This window comes from Oxyura jamaicensis, chromosome 2 (assembly GCF_011077185.1).
Source record: "Oxyura jamaicensis isolate SHBP4307 breed ruddy duck chromosome 2, BPBGC_Ojam_1.0, whole genome shotgun sequence".
Taxonomy (NCBI): Eukaryota; Metazoa; Chordata; class Aves; order Anseriformes; family Anatidae; genus Oxyura; species Oxyura jamaicensis.
In genome coordinates, this window is record NC_048894.1 from 111105859 (window position 1) to 111130789 (window position 24931).

The window sequence follows — 24931 nt, forward strand, 5'->3', positions numbered from 1 at the left end:
GTGCTGGACGTGAGAAGTTGGAGGCTGATGAGTGGTATCAGCCCCCCTGATACTGCATGCCTTATTTTGCACAGCCTTTGTGAGGCCAAGGAAGGGAACCTGGTGCAGACCTGCCAGGATTGGTTTGATGAATTGGAAAACACTTTACACAGCCAAGAAGGAGACCTTGATGATGTGTTACAGTTATGCAAAATCAGAGAGATGGGGCTGTGTTGTGTTCTTCCTTTCCATTTTCCGCTGCTTATGAAGACAGCATGTGCTTTTACATAAGGTTTCATCCAAGATTACTGCACATCTCTAATGCATGTGAGTGTGCAGCATAGTGGTGCACCGATTTTATCATGATTCATATGTCCATTTTATTGTATTTTTTTGTGGGGATTTTTACTGTACTGCGTGGCTGGATTTTATTACCTTCAGTGTATGTATTTTATGGCAGCGATGCCAAGCATTTCAATGAATTGTGCAAAACTGAGACCCATGAATGCAAAGATATCTTCAATGATTTTTTCATAAATAAAAATAAATGCAGTAAATTGAACATTGTGGACAATCGTCGTCTTGTACTGAGTGCACATACTACTATCCAAAATTAATAGCTTTGTTTTTTTTTGTGTTTTTTTTTTTTTTTTTTTTAAAAAGCTTCAATTAGACAAACAGTTGTGTGCAAGCAGTCTTTGTTTTCAGGGCTTAGGTACAGCTGCAGCATGCCTATTTATCTGTCCATTATCAACATCTTTGACACAATGGCCATTTTCTCAGGTTTTTCTCCTCTTCTTATTAGATTGGTGTTATACGGAGGGCACTAAAAATGAGGAGAAAGTAAGAAAGATTATTTTCCAAATTGTTTTCCCCAAGCAGCATAATGATGCTTTCATTCTTGTTATGGAGTTTCTTTCCCATAAGTCCACTGAATGAGTTTGGGGTAGGTAGCTTTAACTGCTCTGGGCTTCTGCAATGCTGCCCTCCACTGCAGTATATTTCCTATGTTTTCCTCCCTGTGCAACTGTTAGCCCTCATGGTTGCATACAGAGAGCCTGCAGAGCTGAAAGTCAGTCACAGGTTTCTGGTGGGATAAGGAAGGGGGTAAGATGTTTCCACGGACTGTTTTTATGGGATCTCCATGCTTGCACCACTCGATGGCAGCTACAGTGATGGGCTGATGGAGCAGTCTAGTGATGGGATAAGTGCCTATGAACTCTGGTTGCTGCTGTTCACCAAAACATGCCTTACTAAAAGCAGGTAGGAATTTAGAAATTATTCTCACAAAGTTTTTCTCCTGAGGTGATCTCTGAGCCAAAGTAGAGTACCATCTTTGCCTGTGGAAAGCTGGCCTGTTTAGAGAAGAAAAATGGCACTTAAATATGGAAACTCCCTAGGTCATAGAATCATTCAGGTTGGAAAATACTTCTAAGATTATCTAGTCCAACCTTTATCCTAGTGCTGACAAGTCCACCACTAAACCATGCTACTAAGTTCTACATCTATATGTTTCTTGAAGACCTCCAGGGATGGTGACTCAGCCACTTCCCGGGGCAGCATATTCCAATGCCGCACAACCCTTTTCAGTAAAGAAATTTCTCCTGATATCCAACCTAAACCTCCTCTGGCACAACTTGAGACCATTTCCTCTCATCTTATCATTTGGTGCTTGCTAGAGATCCCCACCTGGCTACAACCTCCTTTAAGGTAATTGTAAAGTACAATAAAATATCCCCTGAACTGGCCCCAGTACTGAGCCCTGAAGGACACCAGTGGTGACCAGCCCCCATCTGGATTTAACTCCATTCACCACAACTCTTTCGGCCTGTCCACCCAGCCAGTTTTTAACCCAATGAAGTGTAACCCATCCAGGCCTTGAGCAGCCAGCTTCTTCAGGAGAATGCTGTGGGAAACAGTGTCAAAAGCCTCACTGAAGTCTAGGTAGGCCGCATCCACGGCCTTTCCCACACCCACTAAGCACATCACCCTGTTATAGAAGGAGATCAGGACCATAAAGCACAACCTGCCGTCCATAAACCCATGCTGACTGGGCCTGATCACCTTGTTGTCCTATAAGTGCTGCGTGATGGCACTTGAGACAATCTGCTCCATCAGCTTCCCTGGCACTGAAGTCAGACTGACAGGCATGTATTTTCCCAGATCCTCCTTCCAGCCCTTCTTATAGATTGGCATCACATTTGCAAGCTGCCAGCCAACAGGGACTTCCCCTGATAGCCAGGATTTCTGATAAATGATGGAAAGCAGCTTAGCAAGCACTTCTGCCAGCTACCTCAGTACCCTCAGGTGGATTCCATCTGGACATGTAGACTTACATATATATATCTAAGTTAGGTAGCAGGTCACCAACCGTTTCCTCATGGATTATGAGGGCTTCATTCTACTCCCTGCCCCACTCTACCAGCTCAGGGGGCTGAGTACCCAGAGAATAACTGGTGTTGCTGCTAAAGACTGTGGCAAAAAAGGCATTAAGTACCTCAGATTTTTCCTCATCTTTTGTTTTTTTCTTATCCTATGTTTCCCCCCACATCAAATAAAGGATGCAGATTCTCCTTAGCCCTCCTTTTCTTGTTTATGTATTTATAAAAACATTTTTATTGTCCTTAACAGCAATAGCCAGATTGAGCTTGAGTGAATGGTATTTTGACCAAAGTATCAGCAGGGGTCTTAAAAGTAAAAAAAAAAAAAAAAAAAAAAAAAAAAAAAAAAAAAAAAGGCAGTTGACCAATACAGCAGCCACATCATGTTACCCAAATTACCTTATTCTCAGCCCTTCTGTACAGCTGTATGGTAATGCACCATATAAGTCTCAATAGATGTGATCCCCTCCACGAGCTCTGTCTCTGCTTCCAGCTAGTTTGATGTAGGACTTCCAGCTCCGTGTGGCTTATCTAACTGAGGAAAGTTTGTATTTCACTTCTTGCATCCCTGTAACGAGTACTTGCAGATGGGACTTCAGGTAGATCTACACATACTGCTTTCTCTAGAGACAAACAAAGACCAGGACCTCAGCAAAGGACCTTACTGAAGCAAAATGTGAGACAGCTCTATTAACATTTGAAAATCATGAACAAGTAAATCCTGGCATCTGGAAACACAAAGAGAACAGTTGATTGCACACCAATATGCAAGAGAGAGGTGGCATCAGGCCTTGTTGACCCTGGAACAGTAGGGGACATACAGGGAAACTAACTGACTGAGGAAGCTGGCAAAGCAATGCAGGACAATAGAAAATATACGAGGTAGGTATCTGACCATTGCTTTGACACAGGTCAAAGCAGCTACCTTTGATGCAGCTTTGATGCAGCTACCTATTTTCTGTTGCAAATGAACTCATTCCACTGATCAATAAACGCCTTTCTAAAGTGAGTTTAATAACACTTATGAAAGTGCCCCATTAAAACTGAAGTAGGAAACAAGGTACACTAGCATGAAAATAATATGAATGGGGTCAAAATACATTTCAGTTTTATAAAGCCCTGAATGTTTCTCAAGCAAGGGGCTTTCCCCAGTAGGAAGAAAACCTCTCTCTCCACAGGCTGCCTTTCAGCACTCTTTCAGCTTTCCAGTGTCTGAACACTCAGTAGCTCTTCATGGAGCTCGGAGAAACTATTCAGAAGCCAGTATTTTTCCTAGCTTTTGCTGGAGGATGGGTTCCTTCTGGCTCTTACTGGGATACACAAAGTGATGGACAGGAAAATATCTTTCTGTGGAAGACCTGGCTTCATTGTAGAGAGGGAGAGCGCAGCTCAAGGGAGAGAGGAAACTACTCAGTGTTAACTCACCCAGGCACACAAACAGCTTGAAGGGTCAAGAAGGAGCACAGACCATGGCTCTGCCCTCCTTGGGTCAGACTGCTGCAGAACAATGCCCACCCTGAGCAGGAGGAACGCATTGGTCACTTTCCTCAGGGGTGCACAGTGCCACCTCCCTTGGCTACTGAGCCCCAGCACAGTCTACCCATAAATTACAGAACAGCCCGCATCTTCCATAATGTCATCTCCACCACGGTGTTCCTGCTAGAACACCTTTGCACAGTTGTTTCAGAACCAGGGCTCTGAGTCCTCCTCCAGCCACAGCCAATGCACATCCACTCAGGCACTGAAGAGACCAGAATTAGGCTTCCTTTCCCTTGCACTTTGGAACCTTTGGGGACTCGCCTGTCCAAAGTATTTTTATTTCTGCTCCACCCTGTTATTTTTCTTTTTTTTTTTCTTTTTTTCTTTTTTTTTCTCGTTGAACCCATCCAGCCTGCTCCTTATTCTGAGCTTTTGTTTTCTCTCTTCACACTCCTACACTTGAGGCCAGACCTGCTGAGATACTGACTTTTGCTTTGACAATATGGTTTGCTTTTTATTTAAGAGTCTGTGTTATGGGTCAATGCTAGTACACCCAAGATGATAAAGGCTCTGTTCTGAGCTTATGGCATAGAGCTGCAATGTCCAATTGAGGTTGCGTAAAAGGCCATCAACTTTGTGGTTTTATCTTGTTTTCACTAGTTAAAGAGATTTTTTTTCCTGTTTTGTGTAAAGTTAGCAGAGCCACAAGTTTGACAGCTTGGCTTTCATGTAAAATGTTTTTTCTGCAGCTCCAGTAAGACTTTGCAATGCATTAGCTAATGCGATACAACTTCTTCCAAGAAGTTTGCTGGGGTCAGGTGATTAACCTGTATATTTTATAGAACATTTAAAGACACTGTGGTCTGAGGCCTCATAAAATCATAAAACTACCACTCCACTGTGAAACACGAGTTGAAGCACAGTGCTGAAATATTGCTGCATTAGAAATGGGAGGAAACAGAGTGAAATCTCCCATTCTGATCTGCACAGCTGATAAAAGCTCCACAGAGCAGCTTCCTATCACATTTTCCACAGGCAGAGCTCACGTTGGGCTGTGTTCAGCATCTCTGCAGAAGGCAGAAGTCGTCCTGCTGAGTCTTGCTCCACTTACGCTGTCCAGTTGGAAGAAATCATACCCACACTCAGTAGCAAGAGACAAGTCTTTCCAGCCTCTGCACCCGCAAGGGCTCAAGCTGGCAAGGCACTCACAGGGTCTCCTGTCAGCCATGGCAGCTGCGTGACCTCTCCTGCCTCCTGCAACTGAGGAGGAGTAGCCAGTAGCAAGAGCACCCCCACAGAAAGGCCATGGATCCTGAGCTAACCAAGCTTTTAACCCCCCTCATACTCTCACCAGCAATGCCCCACTGAACTTCAGGCTCGCAAACCTCCCTCTTTGCCAGGGCCAGGACCTGTATGAGTCCTCTCCCATCTGATCGGGAGGTCTTTTTTCACCGTGGCTCACTAGGACACTCCTGGAAAGTCTGGGGTTACTTGCAGGCCCTTCACAAATATCGTTTAGCTTGTTGTAGTAAAGCATGGCTCTGCTGACCTAAGGAGGAAAACAAAGAAGATCGAAGAGAGACTGCATCACTTGACAAAGAGCAGTTTCCAGCCAAGTTCATTTTCCCAGGTAGTATCTGCCTTCCTCGGGGAGCCCCAGCCAGGAGAGCAGGCAGGTTTCTTAGGTCTTCATTGAAGGCTGACTCCCTGTATCACAGCGTTTTCTAGAGGATGCAGGCAAGCTCTGCAGGGGCTCCAAGCTGATGGGAAGCCAGGCAGCCAAACTCACTCAATAACACTGTAACACTGTTTTTTTAATCTCTGACCCATCTCAGCTTCATGCCCCTTGAAAAGGCTCTGGGCTTCCAAGCATCGCCTGTGCCACAAGGCTTACCAAATGCCTGGCTGCAGCTGCTGCTGGAGAGCAGTGGTGGCAAATGAGGTAACATGTTGGAGGCTGGAAAGTGCCAATGGCATGCAAAGGGCTCCACGGCACCTATTCCCATTAGGAGTGCTCTGGGATGCCACTGTGGCCAGGGGACAGCTGCCAGAAGTAGGACTGTGCGGCTCATTGCTGCGCAGTCCAGACATATGGTTGCTATCAGGAGTAGGGCGGTGTAAATAATTGTTTAACTTCCTAAACCAGAAGAAAAATAAAATAAAATAAAATAAAATAAAATAAAATAAAATAAAATAAAATAAAATAAAATGATTCAAAACTGACTGAAACTTTTTATTATTATTATTATTATTTTTTGCTAGCCAAATGAAAAGTGAAGAAAATAGTAGTATCAGGCTGCAAGAAATATTTTAGTGCCTTTTGGGTAAGATCCAGCAACACAGATATTTTCCACCTGTAAATAATTCAGGAGAAGAAAAAAGCCATTGCAACTCACTTTTTCCAGCAAGACCATCAAGTCAATTAGGAGAATCTGGATAGTATTGTAGCCCAAGAGTAAGGAAGAGTAAAACGTCGAGTCAGAAGAGTAATGCACATTAATGTTCTGGCATTTTCATGTGTGTTGTGCATCCAAACAGCTTTCCATCATCCCCTTAGCACGGCCAACAGTGACTGTGCTGGGCACAAGTGCAGAAGTCCACCTACCATGAGTAGCTTCCAGGGCTGAGTCCAAAACCATCATTTTAAATTCTTTGGCCCTTTTTTCCCCCCAGTATTGGATGTTTAACCCTTCTGCCATTTCCAGAAGTCAATTGGAATGATTATGTTCTCCCTTTGTAAAAGCCCTCTTCTCCCTTCCCTGTCCAGGCCCTCCAGAGCCACTAAATTTCCCTTCAAAGGGGACTATAGATCTGCAGAAAGGGAGTGAGCACTAATGGGATGGATGTTGTTGGCAACACAACCTGGGCCATTGCAGCTGTAAGTCAAACCACTCCAGAACTCATCACAAAACCTGTTCTTCTGATCAGCTGAGCCACCATAAATACATGTCCTGATAGCACTTTCCATCATCTTCTGGTAAAACTGGAGTTAGTGTGACCAGTTCATCCTGGATTCAGAGAAGGAAAATACCTGTGGGGTGGAAATATACTTTATAAACCCTTAATTTTGCTTCTGTAGTATTCTACTGCAGCTAGTGCTATGCTATTCCAGGGTATCAGAATGACTTCAATAAATTTCAGTCACCATGCATCTCTTCCCACCTCCTGAAAACACACGTTTTCTGAAAAAAAATCAAGATAAAGGAAAAAGACCAAGGGGTGTTTCTATCAAAAAAAAAAAAAAATAGAAACGGATTGGAAGTGCTGTATGTTGTATTTGCAAAATGGGTATATACCGTAAGTAAAAAAAATGTTATTTAAGTGTGGTGACAAATGTATGAGAAATGAGCTACACCAAGTGCGAAAAGACTTGCATTTGATTTTTACCAGTTGACTTATTTTCTTAAATAAGAGAGCAAAGAACACAATGTTGAAAAAGAAAGCCTTGATATTATTGACTTGTAAATAAAAAGGATGGCTATAACAGCAGAGCTTGAGGATCTCATTTAAATAGGTACCCTTTGTAATAGCACAGACACTGAAAAAGTCTAAATTTCTAGAAAGCCTGAAAAATGAGGACAGGGTCCCTCCCTAAATATGTCTATTAAGATGAATATGGCATGATACAAAGGTCTAACAGAAGGTGAATGCATTACATGTAGATCTAGAGTATATTAGACATATTACCCTAATATTGTGTGCTTTAAAATAGTTACTTCATCTAAAGTAGTCAGTGGTTGTAGAACGCACTTCAAAGGAATGAAGTTCAATTGTAAAAAGCCCATTTTAAACATTATTTGAAGAACTATTCCATTGCTCCTTCTGAGGAAAAAAAAAAATCACACACAGCTTTATGTCCAGGTAGTATTTTTTGTATGTTTGTTTGTTTGCTTCAAATCAGACCTCAGGGGGGAAATTGTTTTCACTCTTAAAAGATTCCAGGGTTTTTCTGGCCTCACCCGCCTACACCAAAGGCAGAGAAAAATCACTATTCCTTCTTAGCTGATCAGGAAATAGGAGAATGGAAAGATCTTGTGTGTAACTCACTTCCCACTGAAACTGGTGGAAATCCCTGATTTCCATGGATGACTGAAGTCACTGGCCAGCAGCACAGAGGGAGAAGGAAAAAGAGCCAGACACGGAGTGGTGTTTCTCCATTTGTTTCTGAAGCCATAAAACCCATTCCATTTTCTGGTGCTATTCCTTTAAATAGTACATAACTGAAGTTTCCTTTGTTTTTTCTTTGTCCGCCCCCCCCCCCCCCCCCCCCAGCCCCCCCTCCCCACACAATCCCACCCATTTTTTATTTTTTTAATGCCTGGTCTTTAAACATCAGGAGCTTTTGTCCTTTGGGTCCAGTCCTGTACCACTGGATTCAATGACTGTTTTGTCACCAGGAGAGAAAGCTTTGAGGAGCCAAGCAGAGACTAAAAACAAATAGATACAAAAGGTCGACAAAGGAAAGCTAGCAAGAATGGAAAGGCAAGGGTTAAAACAAATAAAACTGATGTGACTTGTATTATATGGTGAGTGAATCATATGGATTATGGACTGAGGACTACATAATTAAACATGTAAGGTATCAAGGTAAAGTACCAGAATACATAAAGAGGATAATTTCTTTAGTCAGCAAATGGGCAATAACAGGAAAGAATTTTTGTCTTGGGATAGTGAGCAGTTGTATAAACATATGATGCAAAGGCTTTTTCAAATAGACATAACATTGCCATATGTTCCGTCAAAAAACTGCAGAGGGACCTGGGAAAATCAGAATGATTTAAGAGGGACTATACACATCTCTGCCACCACTTGGTTAGCTGAACGCAGGCAGCCAAAGGTAAGGAGTGCCATTAAACAAGGACATGTTAAGAGACCAGAGTGTGCCCCAGAGATCCTTGCACTGAGATAATGAAAGCTCTCAAATGTCACCACAGAACTGCGGCTCTCCTTAAAACGTGGCAGAGAGACTGTGCTTTCTCTAGGTGCTGGGAGCTGACATTGCATATGGGATAGCTCTTCCCGATGGACACGAGAAGCCCATTAAAGTGGCTGGCTGTGATTGGAATTATAGTCAATGCGGCAGCTGAGACACGCTGAGGTGCAAACTGATTTGCAGAAAGGAGGGATGATGGGCTGAAGGTCTGGGGAACAAACTCACTGCATTTGCTGGATTTTGAAGTACAAACAAAAACAAAAGAGAGAGCCTGAAGGATAAATTTACACTTTTCATTTCTTTCAGAACTTTGAATTTTGGTGCAAGAGAAGGGAGCTAGCTGCATGTGGCCCTCTACTCTCAGGGGGCAATGCTGTCATACAGCCCTTGTCTAGATTTGCCGAGATCCCTCTTAAAATTATGAAGAATTTGCCCCTGCTGCCCCTCTAGGCTGAGCAGAAACAGCTGACCCAAATGTCATCGTTTTCTGAAGGAGGTCACACACAGCTACAGAGTGACACAGGAAAGGCTGCGTCCGAATCGAGACCTGGCGTTGGGTTTTACCTCTCCGTCAGAAAGCTTCCTCTTTACCCACAGATAGCATACTCCATTATCCAAGATCGGTGTCCTCTGATTAATTCTTCTCTAATAGATGCGTGTATGCAATGTCTCAAATCCTTGGGACTAATTTTATCTTTCAGAGGGACTATTAACATTGAAAAGAGAAAATTCAGGATTTTCTTCATTTCTTGCCCATATATTATACCTATAAAGACCAGTCTAGCTAACAGGTGGCACTGACAGAACATGCTCCAAAGACAGCTGTGAGAGAAACTGTCTGTAGCACTGAACAAAAGTTACCCATTTGGGGAACGATTCTTTTTTTTTTCCTATATTGAAACATTAATTGATTCTCTTATATTCAGAGGCTATTTTCACTTATCCCAGACACTTAACAGAAAAATAAAAAAGAAATAATGAAGAGTTTTGGTGTAAAAACACATTTCACCATAAAACAGGTTGATTAACTTGCAGACTTTAAAAAATTAATGTCCAATGGAAGGAACTGCTGACTGTTTAAATTAGATCTGCTTATTACAGCACTACAACAGAAACTAAATTAATTTTAAGCTTCGGAATGAAATTTTTATTTTTAATTTTTGTGGGTTGTAGAGGTAAAGGGAATGGATGCTTGGGAAATTAAAAGTCTTCTATTTATCATAGGCCAGATACAGCACTGCCAGCTATAAAGCAGGTTTTTCTCAGTACTCTAAAAGCTCTTGGAATTTAACATAGAATCGCTGAGAGAAATTCAATTACAATTCCAAACTTTCAGGAATTTTAGTTCAGCTGAAACCACTTATACGACAGAAAAACCTCTCAAACAAAAGGTCATCTCAGATGCAAACATTTTTAACCAAGATTACAGAAAAATCTCCAAGCCAGTCTGAAGTTGCAGACCAGATTTATGTATGTTCTTTGAAAAGTAGCTTTGGTTTTCAAATAGAAAGCTTGTCAAATCATTAACGTCACCTCTAACATCTGTATGTGGATACAGAAAAAAAATTACCTTCAGAGACTATTTGCAAACAACAAAGACAAAGAAAGTTTATTCTGGCATAAACCCATGAAAATATCAGATTTCTTCCTTTGTGCTTTCTGGGCAGATTTTAGGTGAACAGAACCATATACTGAGGCTATCCATTAAGCAAGGAGTAACTGAAGGTTACATGAAGCTATGACAGATAATTTGTCTACAGGGCCAGGTTCCTTCTCCTGTCTTCACTTAGAGAATCCCATGGCCACCACCTGGGGGAAAGTCAGAGAAGAAATGGAGAGGAAGAAAGGGAGTACTGGTCTTAACATTAACTCAATGGGTGAACTAAAATCATCAACAATAACAAAAGCAAAGCCAAACATAACAAAGTGGGTGAACAAAAGAGTGGATTAACAAAAAAAAACGGCCTGACAAGAGGATGCATCTCCAGAACAACTGCAAAGTCCTAAATTATTTCTGTTGCCTTTGATCTTTCTTACCTTCTCCTTTGGTTGAGCTAGAGATTTTGTAGCTTTTAGTCCTTTTTCTGAAAGGCCTTTCTTTTGTTACAGTGGTGTTTTAATGTTTATGAGGATGTACTGTTGCAAGGCTGCGTGGACTAGATGTCATGTGGACCCTGCAGGGCTACAGCCTCAGTGACCAAGGAGCCCTTTTGACTCCTGTGCATAACAGTCACTCACCTCCACTGACCCTCCAAGCAAAACAGAGCTATTAAATGCTGGGTGCTGAGACTTTGCTGTGCCTCTCCCTCTGAATACTCACTGCATTTCTTTCCTTATTTACTATTTTAAGAGGTGCCAAGAGAGGCAAGCATTGTTTTTTGTTCCCAGACAGATTTGGGAAGAAGGGTACCTGTTACACCTGCTCCAAGTCCTGTGCATGAACTACTTTCACAGGGAAGGAGATGGTGTTAGATTGCTTCTTATACTCATTTATGCGTGGTCTTCTACTGGAAGCACCAATGGTAGCACTGAGTGACAGCTACTACATGTCATTTAAAGACGGGCATGGGGATTAGAACAAGGTCAGGTACTTCCTTCCACAGCCATCACCTAATATTAACAACTTTCGGTCACTGTCTAATCAGGGCCGGATGCCAGCCTGTGACTGACAGATTTTTAATTGCTAGTCTCCTAAGTCATACCGTTCTTCTCTCTCACTGGGAGGTGTTACCCTCAGCTCCTACTATGATGATTAAGGGCAAATTCTACTCTGTTAAAATAAGTCTCTTGATGTAGATATCTGAAGTGTTACTTTGTCTCTTTGATTTTTTTGATTTTTTTTTAAGAGAGAATGAGGGAGATAAGATTTTTGAAAGAACATATTTTCAAAAGAAATCAGAAAAGAAATACATCTGTGTGCATACATCTTTCTTTGAATTCATAGTGTTCTTTCCTACCTTACTGCAAAAATAAAGAACATAAGAATGCAGGAACAGTCTATCATGCCTCACCTCTTTTGCTTTCCACTTTCTATTTGCTCCTTTATTTTCCATACTTTAAAATCTCATTTAGCATTCTCTTGAGAAGGAGAGCACAAGATTACAATCTAACGATTGTAATGAGAATGGGTTACGTTTGTGCCATTTCCCATTTTCATTACAATCTTTGTGGCAAGAGTAATGTAACAGAATTTTTAATGTCTTATATATTGCATGAACATTTTTTTCCAGTGAGCTCCTGCTACATTTCAATGGACGATGCTGTTGCAGAGCATTGCAACTTTGATCTTTTTATAGCTTGCATTACGATCACATTGGCCATTTCACCCACTTCCCCAAAGTGGAAAATATTTTGATATACAGCTGGCTGCTACAAAATCCAGCCATCTACGGATACCATACATACCTAGAAAATGGTTTTCCTCCAAATCCCAACTGTGGCTGAATACAAGACACTGATATCACCAAAGCTGTGTGTTTCTCAGAATGGTACTATGGGAATTGTAGTTTCCAGAGTCTGAGCAGAAAAATTGAGCATTTTCTTTGTCAAAAAGTAGGGACAGCTCTCAGACAAAAAGCGTGCTTCATGTGTCTGGCATGGCACTCACTGAAAGAGAAAGGAAAGATTTCCCAAAGCATGTAAACCTTGCTGTAAATCTTCCCCATACTGATCAACATCTGAGGAAAAGAAGAGTGGTGGGTGAGGACGAAATCTCAATAAACAAGGGATCAAGACAGGTTTAGTGAGAGAACTAGAGGCTAAGCTATGCTATAAAGGCAGCAGGCACAAACTAGCAGTTTGTCTGGATTTATTAACATGAGAAATGGTTAACAAAGGAAATTCTTAATACAGGAGCCCAACAGGGAAAAAGAGAAGAGTACTGAGATAGCTAGCTCAAGGGCAACATCCCTGAGGGGATCTGCAAAGCCTTTGTGTGACCAGCAAGGCTTCAAAGGGAAAGGCAGCTACTGCTAAAGGGGAGGTTCTACCTCTAATGCTTTGCCTACTGCAATGAGGTGAGTGGAAACACTTCCCTTTTAGAACATGCAGCCTTGTCGAAAAAAAAAAAAAAAAAAGAGAGAGAGAGAAAAAAAATATATCAGTGAAAGGAATGGACTCAAATTTGAGCATAAAATTAAGTTCAGGTCAGTATAATGATGTACACAATCTGTAGATTAATACAGACTGACACTACTGAACTTACAAAATAAATAAATAAATAAATCAAGAGGCACACCTCCTTGAAAAATCAGAAGAGAAGACAATGTCAGCATATCTCAGTGAGACAGCTTGCACCTGACAGTTTCATGTTCTTGGTTAAGAAGCTTTATTTCCTTGATGCATAGTGTAGAATCCAGCATCCTTCAAAGCAATGCCTACGGAGATATCCAGGGCTCAGCAAGGCAATGGGTGAGGGAGAATGACATCCTCATTATGATAACATTCAGCAGACAACCTTCAGATTTTGAAAATTCTAGACAAAGCCATTCATGAAAAGACACACAAGGCTAGATTTCACACTTTGCCAACTGGAATCCAGATTTAACCCACTTGTCTGTGCAACTTGTCCTGCACTCGATATAAGCTGGGCACATCTACACTGAGGCTCAGGTTTTTTGTATTTTTTCCTTGGAGTCTAAATTTAATGCTGCAGACCCTGAGGATAAAACCAGTTGAGCCCTTTGGAGGGAAAACGTTCATCCTCTTTATCAGAGTGGCTTTCCCGGTGGCTTTCACTTCAGCAAGAAGAGTGTCTAGGATAATTGCTCTTTCCACAGAGGATCAATACTGTGTAATTAATCAAGATGAAATCATTCTTTGCACTTCTCCAGGTTTCATCCTTGAGACACATTCTCAGATTCGCGGGCTCCTGGAGATAGCAACACTCTCCTACTGCACTATGCCAAAACACCCTGGAGGCAAAAACATCACAATCCAGCTGTCCAGAGCCTAACCTGACATATCTTAATAGAAGAAAAGAGACAAGAAGGCCCAGATGCCTCTTTATTAGGATCGTCCTCTCTGCAGAGACAACAAGGCCTCAAAATCTACCTCCGTCAGCGTAACATTGGCATCAAGGGACCTTTTACCCTCCAAGGAAACATGCCACCAAACTTGCAATGATTACAAAGCAGGAGTGTGTACTGTGGAAAAACACCTAGCAGAACCCCAGGTCATGGTGAGCACAATTCAGCTAACATTTCTGCAGTTTGTACAGTTTGCTTAGCTGTGACTAATCACATGCATCTCACATTCCTGTTTAATTTCTTTTACATGGCAAGCATAATTTTAATCCAGTGCTTAGTATGAAAAGGCGTTGGAAGTCATTTTAAAAACACACTTTGTGGGAAGAATCAAAACATGAACATTTAATATTAAAGTCATTTTTATCTCTTGTGGGTCAGATTTTTTTTTTCAAATTTCAAAATGCCAGAGGGGAAAAACAAATGAGAAGACTATTGAATCAGTTCTAATTGATTTAAGACAAAATGAAACATTTCAAGCAGTTCATTTGACCTGGAAATGTTCCCCTTTTAATATATATACTCCTGTGTTTCATCCTAATTTGGACTGAAAATGCTGGAATTTGTCACAGTGAAATTTCAATCATCTCTGGTTATGTTTAAGATTCCTCTTGCCTGTCAGGTTCTCTGTTTCTCTCTACTAAGCATAATCAAGACAAAATGTCTCCTATAAAGATTGCCGGCCATTCTGACATCACTGAAATTAAGTAGCTGGTGAAGACAATTATAAATAATACATCCAGTTGTGTTTATTGCAGAAAGTTATTAAAAGAATGACTGGAATTTTCCATCAGTTTGGGTAAGCAATGTAGACATTTTAGGAGACCAAACAACATTGGCTGAAATGGTTGTGCTTTGATTCAGTTTACATTAAAGGGAAGGATAAATAAAAGTAAAGCTGGTACTAATGTTCTCAATTTCAAAAGGGCAAGCTCTGATGGACTAAGTGCTCTGAGCACCCTCGCTGCTGAAGGCAACACGTTGCATGTCTCCGGACCTTGAACGCGGAAGAGGCTGGGGGATTCTTTAAATCACGGGTGCTACTAAGATCTCAAAGCTGACTTCCTTGCACCATGGGCCTGTTGGATAAAAGGCCACTTAAAGAGCCTTTAGCTCAAATTTTAATAAGGGCAATGACATTGAACAGGAGGGCAAAGAGAAGATAGACAGTGGGAATGAGGTTTTACCACACTGGAAACAACAGCAGAAATCTAAGAGCTTAATCCTCTCTAGTTAGGAGGAACTGGATAATCTCATTCAGAATTCAAACAGAACTGGCACATGAAACTACAGGTACAGTAGCAGGTATTCATGACAAACCTATCAACTCATGGGATTAAATCATGGGATTAAAAAAAATAGCAAGTGCAGTACCTACAGTTAAGAGGAAGAAGAAAAAAGATCTGACAATTACAAGTTAGACCTCAAATGTCTGAAGGCTTTCAGAAAAAAAAAAAAATATATATATATAAACAAATAAAAAGAAAGAAGTTATGTATATAAACTGGGAGTGTACTAAAAAAAAATTACCAAAGGTTTTGGGCTTGTTAAAGGTAGGTTGTTTTATACTAACTTCAGAGGATTTTTTTTTATAAGATCACCGATTTTCTAGACAAAGGAAATGTGTTAGGTCTAATTTATCTGGGCTTCAGCAAAGCATTTAATAAGGCATCAGATGGGAAATCATTTCTTAAACTAGAGAAAATAGGGATGCACAGAGGAACTGTTGAGTGGGAGCCTGCTGAAAGGAAGACAGCCATCAGCAGTACTGAAGAGAGAACTGTTGGGCTGAAGGAGAGACATGAATGAAGTTTCTCCATGATTAGTTTGGGGATTTTTTTTCATTATGTTTTCTGACTTCTTCGATATAAATAAGAAGGGTGCTGACTTTTGGGACCCTGAGTAGGATACCAATGTCTGTCCATAGCTAAGAGAAAGTGTCAATGCAGAAGATGATCAGGGCAGCAGGCAGTAAGAATGGATGTACTTAAGGAAAAGAATAAAATAAAAGTAATTCAATAATATGCAACACAAGCTTATGCACTGAGGGACTGATGCCATAGCTGCTGTAAATGGACAGTTCGTCAGTTAAAATGACTGCAGTATGGTTAAGCTGGTAAAACAGGTAGTGACAGCATGAATGACTCTGAGCTGTCTATGGGGACTACCTCTGCGAAGGCATAATCCCGCCCATGACAGGCAAGATGGTCCCAGTAGGAAGAGGAAAGTATTAAGACAACTGTATGTGCTGCAACTAGTGCCGCAACTACACCTGAAATACAATCTACCCCTCTGGTTACCAGCATTTGAAAATCAGAAATTCAACATGAAATTGATGTAGAGAAGGATACTAAGATGCTTGGGAAACAGTCTTTCTAGAGAAGCTGGAGTTTGGCTTAGTCAGCAAGCAAAATGAAGTCTGAAAGGCTGCAGAGCTGCCCTCTGTGGTATAGTGTTTGTAAATACCTGTAGTAGGAGAAAAAGTCTAATTGAGCCATCCACTGGGCAAGAACAACTGGATAGAAATTGGCCTCAAATCAGTTTGATCAAAAAATTACAGAAAAAGTTTCTAACCCAGTAATGTTCTTCCAAGGGGAAGAATAAGGTCAACAGGCCAACCTGGTAAGTCCTTTCAGTGACAGAGCTTGGTCCCCGTATGACAGGATTTGTCCAATATGGTGCTCACACAGCCTGGTGATTCCTAATCGCCTGCCAGACTGATGTTCCCATTTCCAGCTACATTTCAAACACAACAGCGTTTCTAGAAGAAGATTACAGTTCTGCATATGTACAATCATACAAACAGTAATATGCAGAAAATTTTCCTTGTGAGTGAGAAAGGAGCAGCAGGAATTCACATGGGCAGTGTAGGACAAGGTCACTCTGAAGGACAAAGAATAGATTTCAGAGATGGTAGTGTTGGGGGACATTGGTTGACATGATGTTTACCATTATTATCGTCTTTGCTCATGAGCCCTCAGCACTGCAAAAGGAGTGAAATGCAAGCTATGGATGGTCCTACAACAGGCTATAGAAAAAAAATGCTTTGACCACATTATTGTCCCTTTAAAGCGTAAACACCTTGTTTTCTCAGATGCTGGAATTTAAACAGCCTGAAACACCATCAGGAATAACATTTGATGTCATGAATATTGGAAACATCTATAAAATATATTGGTTAGATTGCTGGAGGAGAAAATGGGTGTAGCAGAGAAATGACAAAACATCTTGGAAAGAATCCTGCTATTAGCAGGGAGGAAAAAAGAGGTAATAAAGCAGGGAAGCCAATTAGGAAAAGGGCATTAAAAAGTTATAGGAGAAGGGAAGGATAAAGAGGAAAAAATGCTATAAATAGGAAACAAGAGCAACTTCCAAGGTAATTCTGAAATGAAATACCTAATCAATGGTCATGGGTATTCCTGGGGGGGAACCTGAGGGGAACCTGTGAGAGGTGAATGGAGTTAGTGGAGGTTTCACAGTAACTCAGCAGTACTTCCTCATCCCACTAGTGATTTAAGCCAGTATGCCAGGCTGGTGGTTGAGTTAGAGTTATGAACCCGCTTCTGCTGATGCTACTGAAGGGCAGTTACCTTTAGCAGAGGGATAGGACACATAGCTGAGGAGGAAGAGGGACTGGAATTGAGAGAAATGTTAAAACTCCAGAGCAAGATGCCCTGAAGGTTACCCAACAGAAACGCTGATGAACACACCGGTGCTCAGGGAACTGGAGCATTGCCATGAGAACAAGGGAGAAAAAGGATTTTGGAAGCTCCACAGAGGGTGAGGTAAACAAGCAGTCAGCTGTGACAGAGAGCCGAAGCAATGAAGAGGCATAATAATATATAATGCTATTTCAAAACAACAGATGGGAATAGGGAATTGATAGTGAAGCGATTAATACTAGCAATGAAAGAACCAAACACCTTTAAAATGCACAATATTTAATAAGAGTGAAGCCAAAGACTCACAGCAATCCATAAATTAACAAAGTATAACATATAAGGGTGGGAAAATGGAGAAAGAGCAAAATGAACCCACATATATGCCAAAAACATGCTGATGGAAAGGAAAATGGCTTCAAGGGGTAAGAAAGGGGTGAGACTGAGCCTTCAGGTAAAACCTGCAGGTGCAAAGTGAGAGCTGTGTCTCCCCAGGCTAGCCAACAGCTGAAAAGCCCCTGTAATGGCGTGGAAAAGAATGGGCAACCTTCACTGCTGCCCCGATTGCACCAGGAGCTGCCTCCAACAGCTGATATACCTGCCCTACACCTAGAAGTCAACCCCAAAAGTCAGGCTGGTACTACTTACCTGGGACTTTGTCTATGCCAGAGCATTGCCAGTCCATTCCTCCTCAGCTAGGGCTTGTTGGGGATGCTCAGCCCCAGAAGATTGGCATCCCTCCCTCACCCCACCAAAATGGATGCACAGGGACAAGGCCCAGGGGAACAAGTGGCTTTGGTCTGTGCTGCTGCCTTTAAAAATGCAGTTTCTTATAGGGACTTTGGAAGTCTTCATGGTCTGTATTTCTGCATACCTTCCTAGCATTCATTTCTCCTCCACTGCAAGTTTTAAGACTAAGTTTATGCACAAGTTCCAATAGCTAATGTAGACATTTTAAACTGCATATACAAATTCACTGATTCCATACACAAATTAACCCAAGGGTGTGCAAATTTATATAATTTGATGCTTATTAACACAATCTATATAACTATTAGGGAGTTGACTGAAGGGAAGTATCTATGAAGGCAAGAAAGAGAGAGGGCTGGAGTTGTGCATTTCTGCCAACTCCTGGTGAAGCTGTGGGTGTCTCCTGAGTTTTTATGCACTCTTTTTTTGAAAACTTGTCTATAGAAAAACCTAAATACAATTGTCAGCCGATGTTCAACAAAGAAACAGGGGTAAGGGCGCAGAAGATTAGAAGAGATACATATTGACAGCATCTTATTAGAAAGCCTAAGGATAAAGGGTGTTCATCAAAAGCAATTAAATTAGGGATTTGAAGCTACCATTTCTCAGCTGAGAAGCAGCAACTGCCCCTTTATTTCCCAGACACTTCTAAATGCAAAGAAAAAGATTAATGTAAACCACCAACTCCAGCTAGTGCTGCTTCTAGTTGTTTGAGGTATGTCTGGACTAGTACACCTGGGGATGAGGAGGCTAAAATGAGGTGTTTCCAACCAGCCTGGGGGAGCACAGGTTTGATCAGATTTGTTATGTTTTTCTTTTTTCTTTTCTTTTTCTTCTTCATTTTTTTCTGTCTTCCTGATAGACAGCAAATTCCCCATCAGTTTGCCAAGATATTCAATATGACAAGAGTCATTCTGTGTGGTTTTGCTTGTTGGATATGCTTTTATATTGCTGTAATGGAACCACTTGAGAAAACAATAGGGAGAAATTAAAAATACGTATTTAAGAAAGAATTAAAAATGAAAGGAACAGATGTGTACCATGCATGACATATGAACTTTCAAATGCAAAGGAAATTCATATATGACAATAAAAGGCCAAGGAGTACATATATATCAGCATTTTGCATTATTTTTTTTCTTTAGACATGCATTTTAGATATACATAAATTATTTTTCCTTTTGTTTTATCCCTTTTTTAAAATCAGAATATTCAAACATCCTCTTTAAGAAGCAGAAGAGGATGAAAGATTGCATTTGGCAGGTCTCTTTTGTGCTATAATTTGTTTCTTTGTGGAAATGCAGCAAAGGGTGACTTTTATTATGTGTTAGGTAAGAATCTGCATAGAGCAACTTCCAGCTGTTGACCATGCGATTAGGCCGTTAAAGTGCAAAAATCGCTGTTTACAAATACCCATAATTACTATAATTTTCATGCAAAAATCTATGCTCACCTAAAACCAGACCACATGCCAGTTCTTTCCTGGCCAAAATGGCTATTTCTTTCTGTCTTGAAGTCTCAGTCACATACTGAAAAAATATCTGCAGAATAGAATATATTTTGACTGCAGAAATAGATTTTGCATGAATAGACTCCTGAGGCATCCAACAGTTTCAATAATGTTTTCTATTCCAGGGGAGCAAAAAATATTTTTCCTTGATAGCATTTATTTTATATTCACTGCACTGGAATTACTTTTTCAAAATTCTGCCAGCGAAGACTTATCGTATGTGGGTGCCATTGCTGTAACATAAAGATAAGGATGGAGGCTTATTCCACTCATAAGCTCATGAGTCTGTAAATTGGAACTATCCTTCATAGTACAATGCATTTTACCAGTCCAAATATTTTTCTTAAAGACAAGACAGGAGTTTTTTTTTCTTGGAAGTATTTTCCTTCAGTGACTTAAGGAAGCATATTCATGGACTACTTATGAAAGGAAAGACACAAACAATTTGACACCACTGGTTTCTCTGGACTGGGGAAAAGCCAGCATTATTTCAACAGCTTCGGAATCAGTCACTGGAGCAGCTGCCCTAAGCAGGAAAAATGTTGTCTGGGGAGCAGGAGATAAGGTAAGATAGAAGCAAGGACCTCGAAGGACAGAGACGCCTCCTAATTTGATGATCCGGGTGCAAACAAATGGCTTCACTCATTTCAAAAATGGAACAGGCTACATATCTGGGGCTGAATTTGGATTAAATCATCAGGTATGTTCAGTCCTGTGATTTTGTTACTGGCCAAATGACTATGATTATTACAATCAAATGTGATAATACAATGACATTTTACCTAGGGGCAGGCATGCAGGTGAGATTAAAATGAGAACTGACTCGAGCCTTCACCAGGAAATCGAGTCTAACCCTTTTTGAAGTTAAGCATTTTGATATAAAATTTTTCATCGTAAGGCTGACCTGCATGAAACAACGGAATTCTCAGTGCACTGCAAACCCTTTGTGTGCTACAGCTAAATGGTTCCAGATATGGGAACCAGATTAACTTTGAAATTTCCATCCTCCCCTCACAAACAGCAGTTCGGCTCTTCTCATGGCAGCAGAAGTTTGCTGGCAGCCAGCAGTATTTTGATCATGGTCCTGTCTAGATGTACCAGGAGCAGAAATAATGATACAGTGGTAAGAGCCCTAGCAGTTGGCCAATGCTGGATCCCTTACTGATGCTATTAGTGATGAGGCTCAGACAATAGCAACAGCACTGGGGAATGGAAGGGAAGAAAAGGCTGGTGATGTCAAGACCTGCCTGGTTCCGTTCAAGCCCTTGTGCTCTGCACTATAATATTAAAGCTCTCTATATTATGGACTTCTCAGAAGTCCATAATTATGGGCTTCTCAGAAGTCTTTGGCCAGCAAGGGACAGGATAATGTTCCATAGATTCCTGGCCAAAAGTGAACCATAAATCATCCAGTTTGATCTCCCCAGAAATCATTAAGGTGCTGCTCTGCTCCATCCATGTACCCCTATATTGGCATAAAGAAATTATTTAGACAAAAATATCTCCACTTTCAGGATACTCAGCTGTGGTCTGCTGCTGGCAGAGAATGGGAGATGCCAATGTGCCACCAGTGTGGGGGCCTTCACAGCTGCTGGAGCAGTCACGCATGGGCTTCAACAGGATTACCAGGCTGAAACAGAGGATGAGAAAATCCAAACCCTCCAACTTGCCAGTCTATCCTGGCGAGAAAAGTCCTGCTGATGAATCTGATCAATCCACTGTTGAACTCTCTTGAAAATGAACTGGAGATATAGCCAAGCCTCCTGTTTTTCCAGTGGGTCCTTGCACCATCTCACCCGGCATGTCCCCATGTCCACAACACAGCAGCCTGTGTTTGGAGACAACAAAGGTGTCCCCTGCCCCCTACTGCAGGATGTTGACGTGTATGGCTCAGCTCTTTTTTAGCCCTACAATAGTAAGTTGCAGGCTCCCAGGAAGAGACACATTTGACATGGCAGCATTGGCCTGTCCAAAAGACCTGCCTCTAAATTTTGCATCTATCTGTTAGCACTCTTCCTAAAAATTGCATTGTTGTTGTTCCTATGGGCCTCGATGTAGAATAAGGTCCTGTTGTTGGAGGCCTGACTCATGAAACCATCAGATCTGCCCCAAAGAGCTTACAGCAGGCATATAAGATAAAGAGAAAAGATGATAAAGCAGCAGGGGAAGCCCAAGGTCACAGAGAGATGATAATGATAGATGTAATAAGCAGTAGTAACAACACACAAACTATCATGCCACTGCCCTTTGTTAGTTGAACCCTTGGGCTTTGCTAATTATAATGACACAGTAAGATCTAAAAGGGGAAATTACCCACCAAAAATGGATGTTAACCACTTCGGTTCTACATCCACACTGCATATTTAGTGATTTGCTCTAATTGTTCAGTAGAGGCTCCATTAAAGTCAATGGAAAGTCAGGGGGTCTCTGGTGGATTATGCTGTAGCAAAGTAGTTTAAATTTAATCTAAGGTCGGATTTAACACATTTAAAAGAGAGCAAATTCACTGTTAAGTCTAACCTTCCAGTCAATACTTCAAGCTGATGGTTCTTACTCTGGCACTGCATTTTTATATTCTGACAGAAGGCAGAAATTATGTCCGTGATCATACCATCATTACTAGCTCTGGTTGTTTTTTTCAAAACACACGCACACAAAAAAGCCAGATGCCCTGCACTCAAAGAACTGCCATGGGATTTTGGTTCTTCTTTGAGAACCCCATATATATTCAGCAAATGGTAGGAAAACACACAAGAAACACAATATGTAGAATATTACATACGAACATAGAGTTGGAAGAGATATCCCCTGGCATCCACCACCAACTCCAAAACACCAACTAGTGATTCAGTAAATGAACCAGTTCAGCTCCATCTTCAGAATACTTCTTACTTCTACCACTCTAATTGGAGGGCCATTTCAGACCCTCAGTGCTCTGCTGCTTAGTTAAGATGTACCCAATTTCCAGCCTGGATTGATTCAAGGCCAACTTATGCCCATTTTCTTTCACATGAATTTTGCCTTTTTGCTTTCATGGGTCTTCAGTTCTCCTGGTGCTGATCCCCTGGCATCTTTACGGATGAACATCATTTGTGTGAATTCACCAATAACTGAGAAACAGGCTTCCTGTTAGTGCTGGCCAGCAGAAGAGGTTCCAGAGGGAGCAGAAACCAGAGGGCAGTGGTGCTGTGGGAACTGGGCAGAGGCTGGGAAGGGTCCCAGCACCAAAAACATGCACCCTGTCCTTCACACAGCCCCAAGAGCTGGCTCCTGGCTCCTGCTGTAAGTCAATCACTGCCTCCTTGGGAAAGGATGCAGCCCGTCGCCCTAGGCTTCTGCCTGAAGATTGCTCAGGCTTCTGCCATCTGCCTCTGTTTTTCCAGACAAAATAAGCTATGTTTCTGAGTTTCCTGTAACAAGATAGTCTGCCTCCTCTGCTCATTCTGGCAGTTCTTCCCTTCACTGTCTCCATCCTGAGATTGCTCATCTTTACTCATATTTCTGAGAGCTTTATAATGCCCCAAACAGGCACATGCCTGATACACCCTGCAACCACCTTCAATGTCCCACCAGCCCCACCACAATGGTGAGCTGCACCAGGTGCAGACAGACGTGTCCCCTTTGCCCACGCACTGCACTATGCTTGCTCTGATCCAGAAGCTGTTTGACGGCATGAGTGTTATATTATTCCTGAATTAACACGCTCTGCCTCCCAGTGGGCCTTATTAGCTCCGGCACAAACCTCACTAACACGGCTGTATGGTTTCTGTCCTGGAGACGGTTCATAATCTGGCCAGTTTGCAGTATCCATCCATCTGCACCCTCCATATAGATATAACACAGTATTCCTGTGATTAGGCAGGATACCTCGTCTCTTGCCTTTTCAATACTTTCCCACTGATTATTTTCTTCTTATAGAAAAATTTGATATTACCAGAGCCTGGAGTGTATGGCCCTGTACTGTGTAGTTATGTGCTACACATCAGCACACAACTCCATCCCACTCTAATGCTTGGTTCTGCCCATACATCAGTCTTTCAGCAGCTACACAGCTAGTCAGACAATTTTTTTTTTTTACAAAATCCACCATTCATATAAAGGTATCACCAATAAAAAGCTCAGAACTTCCATATAGGATCCAGACTCTTCCATATCACAATGATGGGATCACTAACTCCAAGGTATGCACCGCATGTGACTGTGCAAGGAAACCTCAAAGATTAACGCCATAGCCTGGAAATGATCCCATGCATCTCAAATCTCAGCCCTGTTGGATCCTGCTTCACAGACTCATAGCTGCATGTTCAGCCCTGGAAAAAAGGCCTTTGCTCCCAATATGTACACCTTTGCTGTGGCTGTTCCTGCCCTTACGCATTTCTGTACTGTTTGGGTTAACCTGGGTTCAGGTTCTACCTTCCCCTACTTATGTGTGATCTAAGTGGCTGAAACTATCCATGAAATGGAGATATATGTCTTCATTTAAAACTGGAACCTTTCTAATGATTACATTAATACTCAGGGTCCTGTGGACACCTGAAACATCCTCAGTCCTAAGCAGTACAGCCTTGAAGAGCCAGCTAGTCAATAAAATAAAATACCCATTCTCTTTAATTAACATATGAAATAAACACAATCTGTGACACCTAGTGTGCAGCAGCAATTAAGAGGCATTGCTTAGTTAAACCTCCTAATACCTCATTTAAATATGCAATTAAGGGATAATTGCCTTCAATCAATAAAAAATTGAAATATTTTGCAGGGACCTCAGTTATTTTTTTGTGAGGCTTTCTACTTTGTACTTGGTCTGGGCTAAGCCTCCAAGTCTTCTAACACTTGTTAAAAACATTATGCTTTTCAGCATCCGATTGATTTATGACTTCTATGCATCCTGCTAGCATGGTAAGAGTCTGATGCTAACACTAAACCCATGCAAAGCATTTATTTGTGTATTTTGTGTTATTGATGATTACCATTTCTTTCAAACTCACCATTCTAAGCTATCCTTGAATCACCTCCATTTTCTGGTCCACACGGACCAGAAGCGTCCCTTTGTACCTGTCTTTACACTCGGAGCTTCCTCACAGACACCTCAACAATTCCTTTGTAATGTAATTGTTTTCCTGTTATTCAATATCTGCCTACAAACAAGCAGTACTTCACTTGTGCACAAGTGCTAGCAATTCAGACCATATATCCAGCCCCTCTCCCTGCCTACA

The 24931-nt window shown here is 41.5% G+C and overlaps 1 long non-coding RNA gene across 1 annotated transcript in view; it reads right to left on the minus strand.

Moving 5' to 3' along the window:
• Positions 1-5158: 5158 nt before the first annotated feature.
• The window catches only part of LOC118162777, a 38366-nt gene continuing 18593 nt past the window's right edge, over positions 5159-24931 (minus strand). Inside the window, exon 3 of the long non-coding RNA XR_004748620.1 lies at positions 5159-5388. This is a non-coding gene — a long non-coding RNA (uncharacterized LOC118162777). The remainder of the gene's footprint in view (positions 5389-24931) is intronic.